At 45.2% G+C, this 15,135-nt stretch overlaps 1 protein-coding gene across 15 annotated transcripts in view; it reads right to left on the reverse strand.

Moving 5' to 3' along the window:
• Positions 1-15,135, reverse strand: part of FGGY (FGGY carbohydrate kinase domain containing) — a 395,846-nt gene that overhangs the window by 274,281 nt on the left and 106,430 nt on the right. The window lies entirely within an intron of this gene.

Genomic DNA, 15,135 nt, shown 5'->3' on the forward strand with positions numbered 1-15,135 from the left:
GGACGTTACAGCGCCAACTGGTGAGCTGCTGAGTGACATGACCTCAGTTACAGGTTAAGAACACTCAGGCTGCTGTGTGGAGGAGGGACAGGAAATGGGCAAAGGGGGAAGGGGTGAGATCTAAAAGGGGGGCTTCTGTGCTCTCTCTCATCACTGGAAACAGCACTTTCCACTTTATTATTAGCCAGCTACCGGCTTCATGACCCTGGCAAGCAACTCAACTGTCCTCCGTAAACTAACGTCCCCTACCCCACACTGGGCCTCTGTGAGGGCTAAATACAGGTTGCCATTCATAAAGGATGTGGAACAGGGCTTGGCCGAGCTCTGAATGTTTCCTGGCTATTCTCGTGGTTCGTTTCCTGTCCATCTGTGCTACTGGAGTCCAGGCTCCTCATCTTTATCTGCCAGCACCTATCCAGGTTTATCCTAGGTACTGTGTAAATTAGGAGCTGCAAAATTGTTGACTGAAGACCTAAACTGGCCCAGAGACATATTTTGTTGGCTGATGAAGGGACTTCAAAACACGTGACTATGAATGTCTTCAGGTTGCATATGTGGGGGTCCCTCCCCACACCATCTTGTCTCACACTTTCCTGTGTACTACCTCTACAGGCATTGAGGTTTGTGACCCCAAGTGAACACTGAACTCCTCAAAGTGTGACTGTTTGGGGTGTCTGTCACAAATATAAGTGACACACAAACCACACAATAACCCTCCCTCCCCCCTCCCGCCCCCCACCAGAGCAATGGACACCACAGGGTCAGACTTCCTCACTTTTCTTCATACAAGTCATTCACCACTTGTTCACTGAATACCTTCTAGGTACTGGGAATTGGGAGAGAAAGAGAGACACAGAGCCTGCCTTAACTGAACTTAGAACCAACCCAGTGCCCATGAATGAGGATGCTGTAGGCTCCCTGGATGCCAAAGGTACATTCATAGTCTATCATACTAGGGAGTCTAAGCCTTCTGCATAGATTAGCTTATTCTGCTCTTAGAACTTTGCGGGGGTAGCTTGAACAAAGAGGTTACTCTATTTTGCAGACAAACAAAAGAGTCAAAGAAACTAAGTTTACTGCTCAAAGAGATGGAGCTAATAAATGGTGGATTTTGAATTCCCGACTCTGGTCATCAATAAAGGCATTGCAAGTGGGGAAGGGTTAACCCCATTAGTGAGATAACCTATAAAGTTTTCTCCTTGCCATATGCTACAGGCCTGAGGATAAGGAAGGTGAAAATGCTACCCAGGCACTGCCCACCATGTGGGTAACAGAACCTAGACTGGCTCAGACAGCGAGAAAATCAGGACAAGGGAGCTGGCGAAGAATGAGAGACTTGGGCTCCCAACAGAGTTCTCGCTGGGCTCCATGTGTCAGTGACACATCTGGAATTAGAAAAGAGAACAGAACACGGCTCCTGTTTTGCCAGAGTTACAAAAGCGTATTTTTGGTTAAGGTGATGAGACTTCGCCAGGTGATGGCATGCCAGACAGCAGGCCTGCATGGCCCAGCGAGGTCTGCTTCCAGAAAGACCCTCGGTGGTATTCCCCAAGAAGGCTTGGCACACTCCAGGAGATCCTCCCAGCTGCCTCCATGACAGCCTGCGAGTGCAGCAAGCCTACTCTCTGCTCCAGACATACAGAGGCCTAGAAAAGACATCATCATCCTAGAGAGACCCAGCAGCCTCACCAACCCTGAAGATGCCCTTTCTGGATGTCAGTAGTTGCAGCTCCTTGGCCGACATTTAATTTAAATCCGTGATTCTTAAACAGAGAGATTCTGCCTCCCAGGAAACAGCTGTCAATGTCTGCAGATATTTCTGGTTTTCCTTGGGGAGGTGGAAGGGTAAAGGGATATGCTACTGGCATCTAGCGTGTAGATGCCAAGGATGGTGCTAACCATCCTACAGTGCACAACAGAACAGCCCCAGAACAAAGAATGATCTGGTCCAAAATGTCAAGAGTGCCAGGGTTAAGAAACCCTGATTTCAATGTCTGAAATATTTACTGAGTGATGACTACATGCTCAGCCTTGCGTTAAGCTCTGCAAATATAAAGGCGAAATGGATTAAGTCCTTTTTCTCAAGGAGTTCAGGCTAGTGGGAGAGATAACCATGTAAAGAAACAATTGTCACTCAGTGGGATGGGACTAAAAGCAACCACAGCCTAACACTGGGCTTCGAAGTAAGAGGGTTCTGCGTTCAAATGCTGGCTTTGCCCTTTACTTACTAGCTGTGTCTTGGCCGGGTCATTTAACCTTTGTTTCTTCTGACACTGTGAATGGAAGATCATGATACTATCTCTACTCCTCCCCCTACTCTTCCTACTACTCTTACAACTTGGACTAGAGATCTACTATTACCACCACCACCGTCACCATCACCACTGCTGTTAGAGGGCAGAGTACCAGAGAGCCAGGAGGCATGAAGGACAGGGAAGTGGAGATGGTACAGCATCTAAAATGGGCCTGTAATAGGATAAGGTGTATTTCTTTGTCATCCGTGGAAAGAGGTTGTGGCTGAAAGCCACCATGGATCATACAGACAAGGGCATCACATTAAGGATGGTTCAATACAAAAGCCACCTGCCTTCCTGGAGCATCTCATGGAAAGTATCGCTCTCTGGACTGCCATGTGAGAAAGAAGGAAGCTATCTTACTTAAACCACCAGTAATACTATAACCTAATAATACAGAAGTATAGCTGTGGGCTGGGTAGACCAGTTAAGGAAAGGCCATTACTAGCAGAGAAAACAGTACATGCAAAAGTACAAAGAGTTGGAAGAGAATCAAGCTGAGAGAGAATGAAGCTTTGGATCTCACCTAGCAGGAGAGTGATGGGGCAGGACACAGGAGCGTCAGGGAGTAGCTGGGTTACCATGGGCCTTATCTGCCACACTAGGAGGGAAGACTTAAATCCTGCAGGCATGGGGATACCACAGGAAGGTTTCAAACAGGTAAGGAATATCAGATCTGCATTTAAAGACAAAGGCTGGAGGTGGGCTGGGTTATCAGTTGGGTGGAGGTGGGGGAATAAGGAGTGGTGAGGTGAGGTGGGGTAGAAGCTAGGGGACAGGCAGGGAGGATGGCTGGAGCCAAGGAGCCCAGTTAGGAGGGTAATAGATCCCCCAGAGACTGAAAAGGCCACATCATAATTTTTGCCCATTATTTAGGTAACAGTAAGAGATACAGAAGGTATGGCATATCAAGGCTTTTGGTTTGCGTAACTGATGACAGTTCCTTCACCACGATAGGAAACACAGGAAGAAAAGCAAATTTATTTCAGGGAAAATCACTTGGGGTGGAGAGGCCTATGAGGCAGCAGATAGAGGTCTCTGGCGATAAGCTTGCTCCTCAGTCTGGAGTTCAGGAGAGCAGCGAGGACATTTACATCGTGGAGCCATCAGTGGAGAGGGGGTGTTTAAATCCTGGGAAGGTATGACATTTCATTGTACTCTGATGGGACTAAGGTATCTGACAAACTGTCTTCAGGTCACCTCCAATAATAAAGAAAAGGTCCACTGCCTCTGCATGTTTATTGTGAGCCAGGAATCTTAAAAAAACCTTTTTTTTTTTTAACTTCACACACTGGAAAAGAGAGGCAACTGGGCACGTTTCAAAACAGAAAAAGGTCCTGAAGACACAGGACCTTCTCAGAAATGATTCTCTTCTCAGACCACTGCCTGTTCCTGAAGGAACAGTGATCTGGCCCAAACTTAAGCTTTCCTGCAGGGCCCATGAAGGTACCTGACACCTGCAAAAGCCATTCTCCTTTGCAAATAGGACATAAAATGTCTCACTGCCCTGGGACTTTGCACCAAAAAGACATGAAACAAATCCCTCTTTGACGCCAACATTTAGGGTAGTTTGCACAAAAATGTAGCCCTGAGAACACTGAGATTGGGCTTTCAAGGCCCCTGGAGCAATACTTTGTTTTAAATAGAAGTGGGCGTGGACACTGCAATGAAAGATCTGCATGGGGCTCCAGTTATCACAGGGCAGAAAAAGCCGAGTAATTATTTTCTCCCCAATTATGGCTAATTCTCTGCAAGTTAATTCTTGGCTTTTCTAAAATGGGACCAGAAAATTAGCTCTTCATGTGCAAGACTGAAGACACTGGACCCAGCAGCTTCTGGCCTGGGGTTATTCCTTATTACTTCTTAAGGAGTGAGGAGGGGGCAGGAAGTGGGGTTTTGACTTAGGCACTGTTTAGTCAAGTGAAGAGAAAAAAATAAATCTCCCTTCGGCTCTGATACAGGATCATGCAGCTATAAAATTTACTGGACACAACTCAGGCAAGGGTGTTGGGTGAAAAGAATCAAAGAAAGAACTATGGGCTGGGTTCAGAGGGTGTAACGAAATGTGCACCTGTTGTCACTCACTTATTACCCCAGATCTCCCAGGCAGCGTAGATTTAAACCAGACAGGCCTGTGGCCCAGCCTAGATGATGCTGGCCTTTCTTTACCTACTAACACGCAGTCAAAAACGTGTGCAAGCATATGTATGCATGCACATGTGTGTGCGTGGGTGCGTGTGCACGTCTGCCGGACACAGACTGGGAAGGGAGACCTGGGAAGTGGAAGAGGCTGACCATGGTGGGGTAGAGGTGGGGCAAATTACTTTAGCCTAGAAAAGGCAATGTCCAGATTCCCTGATATTTGCAACTGGAGGGTGGTGTTTTCAAGTCTGTTCTGATCAAATCCCCAGAATTAATAATTTTCATAAAAGGAAAGCAATAGCACCAAGTGAACTGAGTTGACTGGGAAGATGGAAACTTACCCAAGGGAAAAAGTCAAGAGGAGAAACTGTTGAAGCAGAAAGTGATACTCCACTCCTCCTCTGACGATCCCTATTTTTGCACATCGTTTAAACCTCTACATGTATATTTTTTGGTATGTACCGTTATTATCGTTTAACCTCTAAGTTTCTAAGCTAGTTTAAAAAAAAGATAAAAGTTATTGAAATTAACTGAATCAGAGCCACGAGGACTCACTTTTCTCAAGGTCTATTCCAGGTCACCTATGTGCCATGTCACCTCTCTGTAATCCTTCACCTTCAGTGCGGCCATCCATTGGACGATGTGGCGCTCTCCACTTCCATGAAAGTGAAGAGAGTCCTCTGCCGCATGAGGTCCGTTGCATGGGGACCTGCCACTCAGCACACCTGCAGAGCGCTTCTAGACCAGAGGAGCTCTCCGTGCCGCCCCCCCACCCCCGAGAAAGGTGCACAGGAGGAGTGCCAGTGTCTCTCTCTTTCCTGCAGCAGTGACTAAGGGCCAAAATTTTCCCTGAGTTCCAGAGAACACAACAGGCATTGAGAGGAATCTCGGCCCCGCCCCCCTTTTATATTGAAAAAGCCTCTAATTCTGCTGAGCGGTCCACTGAGGACTCTCCAATACTAGAAAATGCCACCACAGACTCCAGAGTGGGTGGGCCCTGGCTTGGATCCCAGCCATGTGACCTTGGGGCAAGCTGCCTTCCTCTTTGAGGCTGTTATCTCATCTGAAAAAGGGAGCAATAGTTGTACAAGTTTAAATGAGGGAATCCAGGTAAAGCATTCTGCACCATGCCTCATAGTAGGTCTCCGCAATCAGCATATGCTCATAGTATTTGGAAAGTACTTTGTAAGCTCAAAAGAGCTGTGCAGAGATCAGTTAACAAGTCTTTCAAGCACCTTTCTGATCTCTGTGTCCTGACAGGCCATGCTGTCCACACACTGACAGTTCATTATAGTCTGTATTGAGGGATTCTCCAACCGGGAAGTAGAACAGGATGGTGGTGGAGCACTTGGTTTGGAGGCAGACAGACTGAGTCTGAATTCTAGCTCTTTCTCTGATTCGCTGGATGACTTTGAGCAAGTCATTTAATCATCATGAGCCTTAGCTTCTCTATGAAGGATGAGGTTGTTTCTCTATGAAAGTCAGGTTGTAGGTCTATGCGCCTTGCCATCATTCATGAAGTCCCGCGCAATTATTAAGACTAGAAAATGTTACGTGTTCCCTGTAGAATCACCTGTAGGATGCACGGAATCGGAAAGTAACAGAGGCAGAAATGACCATCAGTCAGGTAATACCTGGCGTATGAGCCACTACTGCCCGTCCACACAACTGGCAAACATCAGTAGCAGATTGCCCTTTCTCACTTAACTGAGATTGGCTTCCCCCACACTCTTCCAGAAGCAATTTCCAGTCAATAAGAACCAGCAAGAGAGCTAATCTATCTGCGGTTTCCAACCAGTCCCACCATCTAATGTGAGAGAAGAGAAAGCAGAAGGCCACCGAGGTTTAAGTGGCCTGCCACGGGTCTCCCATTTAGTTAAATGACAATCCTGGCCCAGAATGCGTATCACCTAGCTCTTCCTGTGGAGTCACTTCCTCTCTGTCTCTCTGGGTTGCCAAAACATTTTCGGGGAGATGCTGGAAGGTACTTTGACACCCTCCTGGATAACCTCCTCAGGGCTGCCCCAGAGGGGCCACTGCACGTAGCAAATGACTTATAATCTAATTCCAGCAAGCCCCCTCCTGTTGGCAAGTGAAGGAGGAGGAGAGGGGCAAACTAATGATCTCTTTTCAAATGCTTTGACTGACGATGTGGAGATGGACAAACATTCCTGGCCGTGTTAGGTTCTCAGGGGCATGAACATTAGAAACTCTCCCAGTCCGGGGAACCTGAATTGAAACTCTTGCTAACAGCAAAGTGAGTCACCTCAGCTGAGGGTGGGCATGCGAGGCAATGTCCCCTCATGCCGGCCATCCCCTGTCTCACTGGCCCATGAGTAAAGCAGTAGCTATGCGGCCCAGGCCACCAGATCAGCAGCAGCCTGAGGCCATCTGTTTCTGTCCAGCAGGCAGAAGCCCAGCGGGGGCTGGTTCCAACTGGATTTCTGTGGGGAGGGAAGCAGAGAGGGCCCCAGCTGCTGTCCCCAGACAAGGAGGCGCCTTCTCCTCACCTCAATCCTGGGCATCCTCCATGGACCTGAGTTCCCAGCTGTCCTGTGGCTAGAGACTCTCCTTGCCTGACTCAGAATACTAAATGTGCCCTACCTCCAAAGGCAGAATTAAAAACAATTTTTTTGTTGTTTATTCGTATCTGTGATAGGCAGTGGAGGGTAGGGTAGGAAAAAAAATAGATTTATTCTCTTTTGCAGGTGGTACCATCTGTTCCAAGATTTTTACTTCCCTCCATTCTACCACATGCCTGGCATCCTGAAAGGGCTTTGAAACAAAATAATAATCGTGATAATCATAGCCAAGCCTGTATCAGCACTGCCTGACTGGGCTTCTAGAACTGCAGGCAACTGTACCCCTTTTCTCAATGTTAGTCTCCTCCACAGCAACGTGGATTGCCATGATAATCCCCACACATTCGTTCAACAAATACTGAGTGGGACCAACTATTTTCTTGGATGCAGTTCCAAGCACTGGGGAGAAGAGGCCAGGTCCCTACCTCGATGGAGCTCAGATTACATTTGGGGGAGTCAGACAAAAAATTAAACAATATACTTCCAGAGAAGCATTAAGTGCTATGGGGACATAAACTTGGACTGTTGGGGAGGCCCACTCACAACAGGGGCCAGAAAAGGCCTCCCTGAGGAGGTAACTTGTGATGTCAGAACACTGGAGAATTAGGGACACACCACCATGTTCTGGTATTAAAGCATATTGTGCTATTTTTTTTAGTCCTGAATTAGTGCTATTTTTGTTGCTGTAATACTGTGATTTCAGACATCAGTCAGCAATTTCTCTCGTCCTTCTTGACTCTTCCCAACCCACTCCTCCTTCCTTCCCTCCTCTGCCTCTTCGCCCATCCTGGGTACCCTACTGACAAGCCCTCCGGGCCCCTCTGTGCCACCCAGCTGGGGCTACTCCTCTGCCTGGCCCCCCTCTTGCTGGGGAAAGGGAGGAATGAAGTCCCCAGCAGGGCCATCCCTCCAGGATTAGCAGGGAGAGGAATAAAACAGGCTGGAATTGGGAGCTGTAAACTAAGGCAGAGGAGGTGTGCCCCAGGAGGCGGTACTGGGAGCTCCACAGGGTTGGGGTGGTGGGGTTAAACACCCTCCATGTTAGAGACAGTAGCTCCACGGGGGGCCCAGACACTGGGAACAGACACTAGGAGAAGTACCACCAGAATCACCCAAAGGAAAGCTTCCTAACAGATGTCTACATTTTTGTATTTGGCATGTATTAAATTTCTCTGGTTAAAAAAAATTAAGAATTGCAAACACTCTTACAGTATTATTCCTTGGTATTATGTATAATAAACATGAAAAAGCCAATTCAGTCCTTTTGCTCCAATACCACTCCAAGGACAAGGAGTCTGCTGATTTTCTGAAAAATGGAAAGAGGCAGAGGAAAAGAATTTCGGTCCAAGGGAGGTGGAGAATCAAAGAACCCGAGGCTGAAAAGAGCTGCGTGTTCAGGGATTTTAAAGATGCAGATGTGGCTGGACAACAGTGAGAGAGAGAGAAGGCGGGAGATGAAGTAGAAGAATGAGGCAGAGGGCAGAATCATGAGCACAGTGAAAACTCGAATGTGAAGATCTGTAGGGACCCACGCATGCGCGCGCACACAGAACGAAAACCAGGTGTGTCACTGGAAGAGTCAACAGAAAGCTCGTTCCTGTCATCTCTTTTACACATTAGGTGCCCGCTGCCTTCCAACAGGCCCCAGTGTTAGGGGACAGGGGATCTAGGTATCAGGTGAGTAGGACGGGGGTGCATACCCACTCCCAATTTTCAAAAGCTTAAAAAAAAAAAGTATAGAAATGTGACAGAACTCTTTGAAGTACATCAAAACAGTTATAAAAACTGTGAAATCTATTATAACTGTTCTGGGGCAGCAGAATTATGCCATTTTAATCAAATTTAAGAACATCTAAATAATCTTTCTTTCTCAGGCATGTTACTTGTACTGTATCTATGTAAGCTTTTACTTATTAGAGTCTCATACAGACATGCATCGTTTTATTGTGCTTCTCAAATACGTGTTTTTTTAGAAACTGAAGGTCTGTGGCAACCCTCTTGAACAAGTCTATTGGTGCTATTTTTCCAATAGCATTTGCTGACTTTATGTCTCTGTGTCGCATTTTGGTAATTCTTGCAATGTTTCAAATTTTTTCATTATATTTGTTATGGTGATCTGTGATCAGTGATAACGACTTGCTGAAAGCTCAGATGATGCTTAGCATTTTTTAGCAATAAAGTATCTTTTAATTAAGGTATTACACTCTATTTTTAGACATAATGCTACTGAACATTTAACAGACTACAGTGCAGTGTGAACGCAACTTTTATAAGCACTGGGAAGCCAAAAAATTCATTTCACTCACTTTACTATGATATTGGCTTTACAGCATGGTCTAGAACCCAACCCACCACATCTCTGAGGTGTGCCTGTATGTGCTGAACATTGTGCTCCAGGCTTTACACTGATATCATATAATACACGGATATCATATAATATTGCATTTTTTTCCTCATGAGAATACTCTAAGGGAAGGAATAGCAATCTCATTTTATGGGTGAAGAAAGTAAAACGCAAAGATCTTGAAGTCACATAGCTAGTAAGTGAGAGAGTCCAAATTTGAACCTAAGTCTCTCTGGTTCTAAAACTCATATTCTTTCCAATATAGCAAGAACGTTTCTAAAGCTCAGATTCTTAAGACTAAAGCTCACAACCAATTCTGCCGATTCTCAAAAGCCTGACCTTTACAACCAGCTTGCTATGAAGGCCTCCTTGACCACTCCAGCCCACATGATCCATGCCTTCCTTCAGCCTTGAAGAGCACTGAATAGTGCCTACCGTTCATTTGTTCACTGAGCCCCCATGTAAGTGAACACCCACTCTGGACTGGGCATTGTGCCCCATGAGACAATACAACAGTAGACAACACAAAGCTCCTGTCCTCAGGGAGCTTACCGTACAGGAGCAAAGACAGACAGCAGACACAGAAAAATCAGGCACCATGCAAGTTAGAACTAAATTATATAACTGTAAATTATATATTATATATTTTCTTGGGGTTCTTTTCCACTCTTTCTAAAATGGGCTGCATGGCTGTCCAGTGCCAATTTCTGGCTGCTCGAGAAGTGAGAAGGAGTGGGAAATGCAGCTGGGGGGACAGGGCCAGGCCAGGAAAAGTCTTCCGTGCTATGTTCAAAGGCTCAGACATTTCCCTCAAGGAAAGCAAGAGTCACTAAAGGGACTTCACATGGAAGACACATAATCAGACCTGCATTTCTAAGAAAATCCCCTCTGAGGAAAGTGACTTGGAAGGCAGGTAGGCTGCAGGAAGGAAGACCAGAACGTAGGCTGCGGCCGTATGCCAGGAGAGTGACAGTGAGGGCCTGGAATCCACTGGGGGAATTTCCCTTCCCACCTGACATTCTGATCTTCACACTATCAAAGAATGCCAGCAAGCTGGATGGTGTCCACAGTGGCACAAAACTCTCAACATTCTCAGGCCTGTTACAAGGCGCCACAGAAAAATTCAGATATGGGCAAATCATCTAGAAAAGGCCTCTGTCCTTCAGCTACCATGTTCCTTTGCCAAACAGTTCCCAGGGATGACACAGTGATAGGCAGTGACAAAGCCCCTCAGGGGGACCTTTACCCTGGATTGGACCGGGGAAAAACAAACGCGCCGGTATAGCCTGGACAAGGGAAGATCTGGGTGCCTGCCCAAGTGGTTGGGTTTCCTGACCTCTAACACAGATTTCCCCTCCTGTTACACAATCCTCTGGGGCCAAGGAAGGACGGACAGACAGGCTGCGGTGTTCAGAAAGGCTGCATGGCACAAGAGCAAGACACATCCGAGGTCAAAGACTCCTTCTGCCACAGGTTTATTGTATGACTTGGAATAAAATCCTGAGCTTCTCTGAGCTTTAATTTCATCAGACGCAAAACTGGGTAATAATAATTACTTTTCAAGCTGTGGCAAACATTAAAGGAGAAAATATAAATGAGTCAAGTCTATAATAATACTGTAATAATAGGCACTTAATAAATATTAGTTGCCCCTTGCCTTTCCTTTCTGAATTTGCCATTTATTTGCCTAGTGCTTATATGGTAACTACCAGATGCAAGGCCTTGTTCAGGAGCAATTTAAATAAAACAATTAAAAATAATAACACCAACAAAAAACACGTCTCATCAGTTGTTGTAAGGCAGACCTATAGGGGATATAATCTCGATCTGTTCCTTGAGCAACGAGAATCCCTCCATTCTATTAAAAACCATTGAATCTAGTAGATCTCCAACCTAATGATCATGAGACTCATGTGGGAAGCTGATAAAACTACAGACTTTTAGTTTCTGTTGCCACTCAGACCTATTAAACAGAATTCCCAGGGGTTACCCATGTATTTTTACTGTAATATTTTTTTAAATTAAAAATTAAAAATCTCTCCAGGTGATTCTTGCCATCATGACTTACTTTCTGAGGCTAGTTTGGGATCCAGTGACCTAATTGTTTGCCTACTCAGGCTGTGGTTAGGTCAGACCAATCTCACAGCAAAATCTCAAAGCCAAGAACTCATTCCAAATCACAGATAATAACAAAGTAAGAGCAGGATCCCAACATCCCGTTTTGCAAATCCAGACTACTGATAAAAAGTTAACTTCTTCACATTCTAATCATGGCAAAATGTTGAAAAAAACATGCTGCAGTGACCAACTGTGGGGTGGGTGGTCTAGGCAAGTTTTGACCTCAGCCCAGTTCAACGACTTAGGGGCCAGGCAGGCCCTCGCAGTCTGCAACACACATCTGAGTCTCCAGAACTGCCCAGCCTTTGTTGTTGCCATGAAAACAGGCCTCAAGTCTATCTGCAACTTGATACAAAACATGTGTCCTTTCTTCTTGTCAGCCCAAATGACACGAAAGGAAAGAGAAGGAAGAAGATAGAAAGACAGACAGGGAGGGAGTGGGGCAAGAAGGAAGGAGACAGAAAGACAGAAGCATAGAAGCCAGGGAAGGAAACCACCCCGTGTTGGGGGAAAAAAAGCTTTGGAATAGAAGCTAAGGCGACCAAAGAAGTACCCTTAGGAATCCAAGACTTCCAGAGATTCCAAACTGTTAATTTCTTTAAAACATTTGAAGTATGTTAAATTTCAAGTATATTCAAAATTAGAAAGAACAGCTAAGTGAACCCTCATGTGCTTATCACCCAGTGTCAAATCATTTCAATTCCTAGCCAGCATGTTGCATCTATATACCCCACTCCGATTCTTCTTAAACAAATTCCAGGCTCTGTATTATTTTTCTGCAAATATTTCAGCCTGCACCCATACAATGTAGTGAGCATTTAAAAAGTAATTGCAATATGATTATCATAATTAAAAATAACACCTTCCCATCACCAAATATCCATGCTGCATTCATATTTCGCCTCATGTTTTACTTTTCTTCTTTTAACAGCTGTTTTTTTTTTTTTTTTGCAGGAGGGCTCAAATAAAGGCTCTGATCCCAAGCAGTGCAGGTGCCTCCAGAGCTGTAAGTTCATGACAGCTCCCCTCCATCTCTCTTTTTACCCCCTGCAATTTGTTGTTGCCGTTAAGAAACGAGGTCCCCTAACTAGCTTTTCATGCTGGAGGTTTTTTGGTTCTTTGTCACAAAAAGGTTTCCCTGTTCAAAGAAAAGACTTGAGAAGCTTCATTTAAAAAAAGAAAAATAATGATTGTTGGACAGTTTTTTAAAACCAGCTTTTCTGATCAAGTATGTACAAAGCAAATCAGAAACACACCCTAGAAAGCAGCACAAATAACCCAGGAAATATGTATGCCAAGGCTTCTTGGTGGCCAGGAAGTTGGGGCCAATGGGGGCCTCTTTGTGGTCACTGGGATCACCCACATCTGTTAGTTTCACTAAAGCACACACACACAAAAAGAAATTCAAAAATTCAAAAGAACTTTCTGGAATTCAGAGATCTCAAAGGTACAATATTTTGATTATTTCCAGGGCAGACAAATCAGAAATATACAGAATACACGGCTCTTAATAGACACCAGTGTACAAGCACTTGGCCAAATTCATATGGGCAAGTCCTAAACCCTACAAGCTTAAAAAAATACTTTGCTGAGTTTGGTAAACCCCAAGTGCCCTGCATTCAGTCTGTCCCTTCTGTTCCAGGGTGTTGGATTCAGAAAATGGATGAGGTTTCCTCACTCCTCACATAACACCTCCACAACACAATGTGAAAGACTGATGTTCAAGGCACACCATGGTCTCCACCCAGGAGTGTTCCTGGAGAAGCCAGGGAGCCCTGTTTCCACAGCAGCCCAGACAGTGCATGCCACCCGCCCCCCACCCACCCTGGGGAAATGACTTCAGGAAGCAGGCCTCTCGTCCAAGGGTCAGTCTCTTCTGATGTTATCACCTGTCTGCCCCACCCTTGGAAGCACTCATAATTCCCACTGGATGTAGGCCTGGCCACTCAAAATCGGATTCAGGAGACATTTTCTGATTCTCACAGCATTTGGAGTCTGGACATCCAGAGGTGAAAAAGCTATGTATATAAGATATTCGTTCATTTTCATTCCTGGGGTGAGGTGCAACTATGCCTGGTGAAAGGCCCTAAGCTGTTTCTTACAATTTATATTTCATAATTTTAGAAATCAGTGAGGATTTAACTAGCAAACAAGCCAAAATGCTTTCTTAAAAAGTATGGTCTCAGAGTGAAGACTGTCAGAAATCACTCCTTACTATGCCACCTTGAATTAATCACCAGAGAATTCTGTACTAAAATTATAGGTAGGAAAACCAACTTATTAATGGTTTAGTAACCTTTACTGTAGCATTCTTATTATTCAGCCTGGCAGACCAGCTCTGAAAATATGCTGTGTACTCACAGGCTAAGATTACCATGCTGAAGAAAAGATCCATGGACACAGAACGTGCATCTGCAATTTTCTAAGCCCATGTGGATAATTCATCTTTAGTGATGGCAAACACTTCCACGCAGACCTCCATACTGTGCTTAACTTGGGACCTAACTTTATAAATAGGGGTTCATCAAGGTTTCCTTTCTCCCTCCAATGGCCTCTCAGAACTGGATAGTGGAGAATGAGCTCACTTCGCCATCTAGAAGTCACCTCTTCCAAGGCCACAGTGAGTCTCGTCCCAACCCACATCCATTCTCCCAGCTCCCAAGAGTCACTGATGTTCTCAGGGTAACTAACCCTCCACACCAACTCCCTGGCCTCCAAGTGACTGTCCTGGGACAGGAAAAGAACATATCCAGTCCCACTCTTCTCGCCTCATTTAAATCAATATGCTTCCTGCCCAGCCCACAGCCAACAGGTTAGCTGATTTACGCAATTAACACAATAATTACCAGATCTTTATTTTAATCCAAGACACACAGGCTTGACCTGTGTCGAATCATTAGTATACTGTAAACACCCTGTTACCTGGCAGGATTAGGGACAGGTATACTTCCTAACAGAATTACTCGCTTTTGTTCAGGCCCTTCAACAGCTTCTTAACTGCTGTTCTTTACCTTTCACTCTTCACAATGCTGCCTTAGAAGGTGGTCTAAAAAGTCAATGTAATTGTATAATACCTGACTTAAAATCCTTTGATGGCTTCTTGTCAGCTACAAGACTTAAAAACAAACAAAACTACCACAACAAAACAACCCAGATAGGCACTGAGGACCTTTAAAACTTGGTTCTGTCCTCTTCCTCACCTTCTGCACACCATCATCCTAAAAGCCTATTTTTCCAGACATACCAAATATGTCACCATGCCCTTGACTGCAGCAGACTAGCCCCTGTAAGCTTTCGCACCTTTCTATATAGGGTTCCTCACAAAATAGGATCTATGGGCCCAATCCCGCCCACTGCCTGTTTTTGTAAATCAGTTTAACTGGAACACGGTCATGCCCCTTTGCGTATGTATTGTCTCTGACTGCTTCTTCACTACAACGATCAAACTGAAGAGTTGTGACAGATACCATAGAACTGGCAAAGCTGAGCATATTTACTATGTGGTCCTTTACAAAAAAAGTTTCCCAATCCCTGGTCTAGAATTGTGTGTTCTCACGTCCTGTCCCAGATGCTCCCTTGGGAAACATCTATGCATCCTTAGGAGAGAATAAGCACGTTCATCTCTGTAGGGACCAAGACATCTAACTTTTGTGAA

Source organism: Mirounga angustirostris, unplaced genomic scaffold, assembly GCF_029215605.1.
Source record: "Mirounga angustirostris isolate CCGP_5_RB_7025 unplaced genomic scaffold, mMirAng1.0.hap1 SCAF_4, whole genome shotgun sequence".
NCBI classification, from domain to species: Eukaryota; Metazoa; Chordata; class Mammalia; order Carnivora; family Phocidae; genus Mirounga; species Mirounga angustirostris.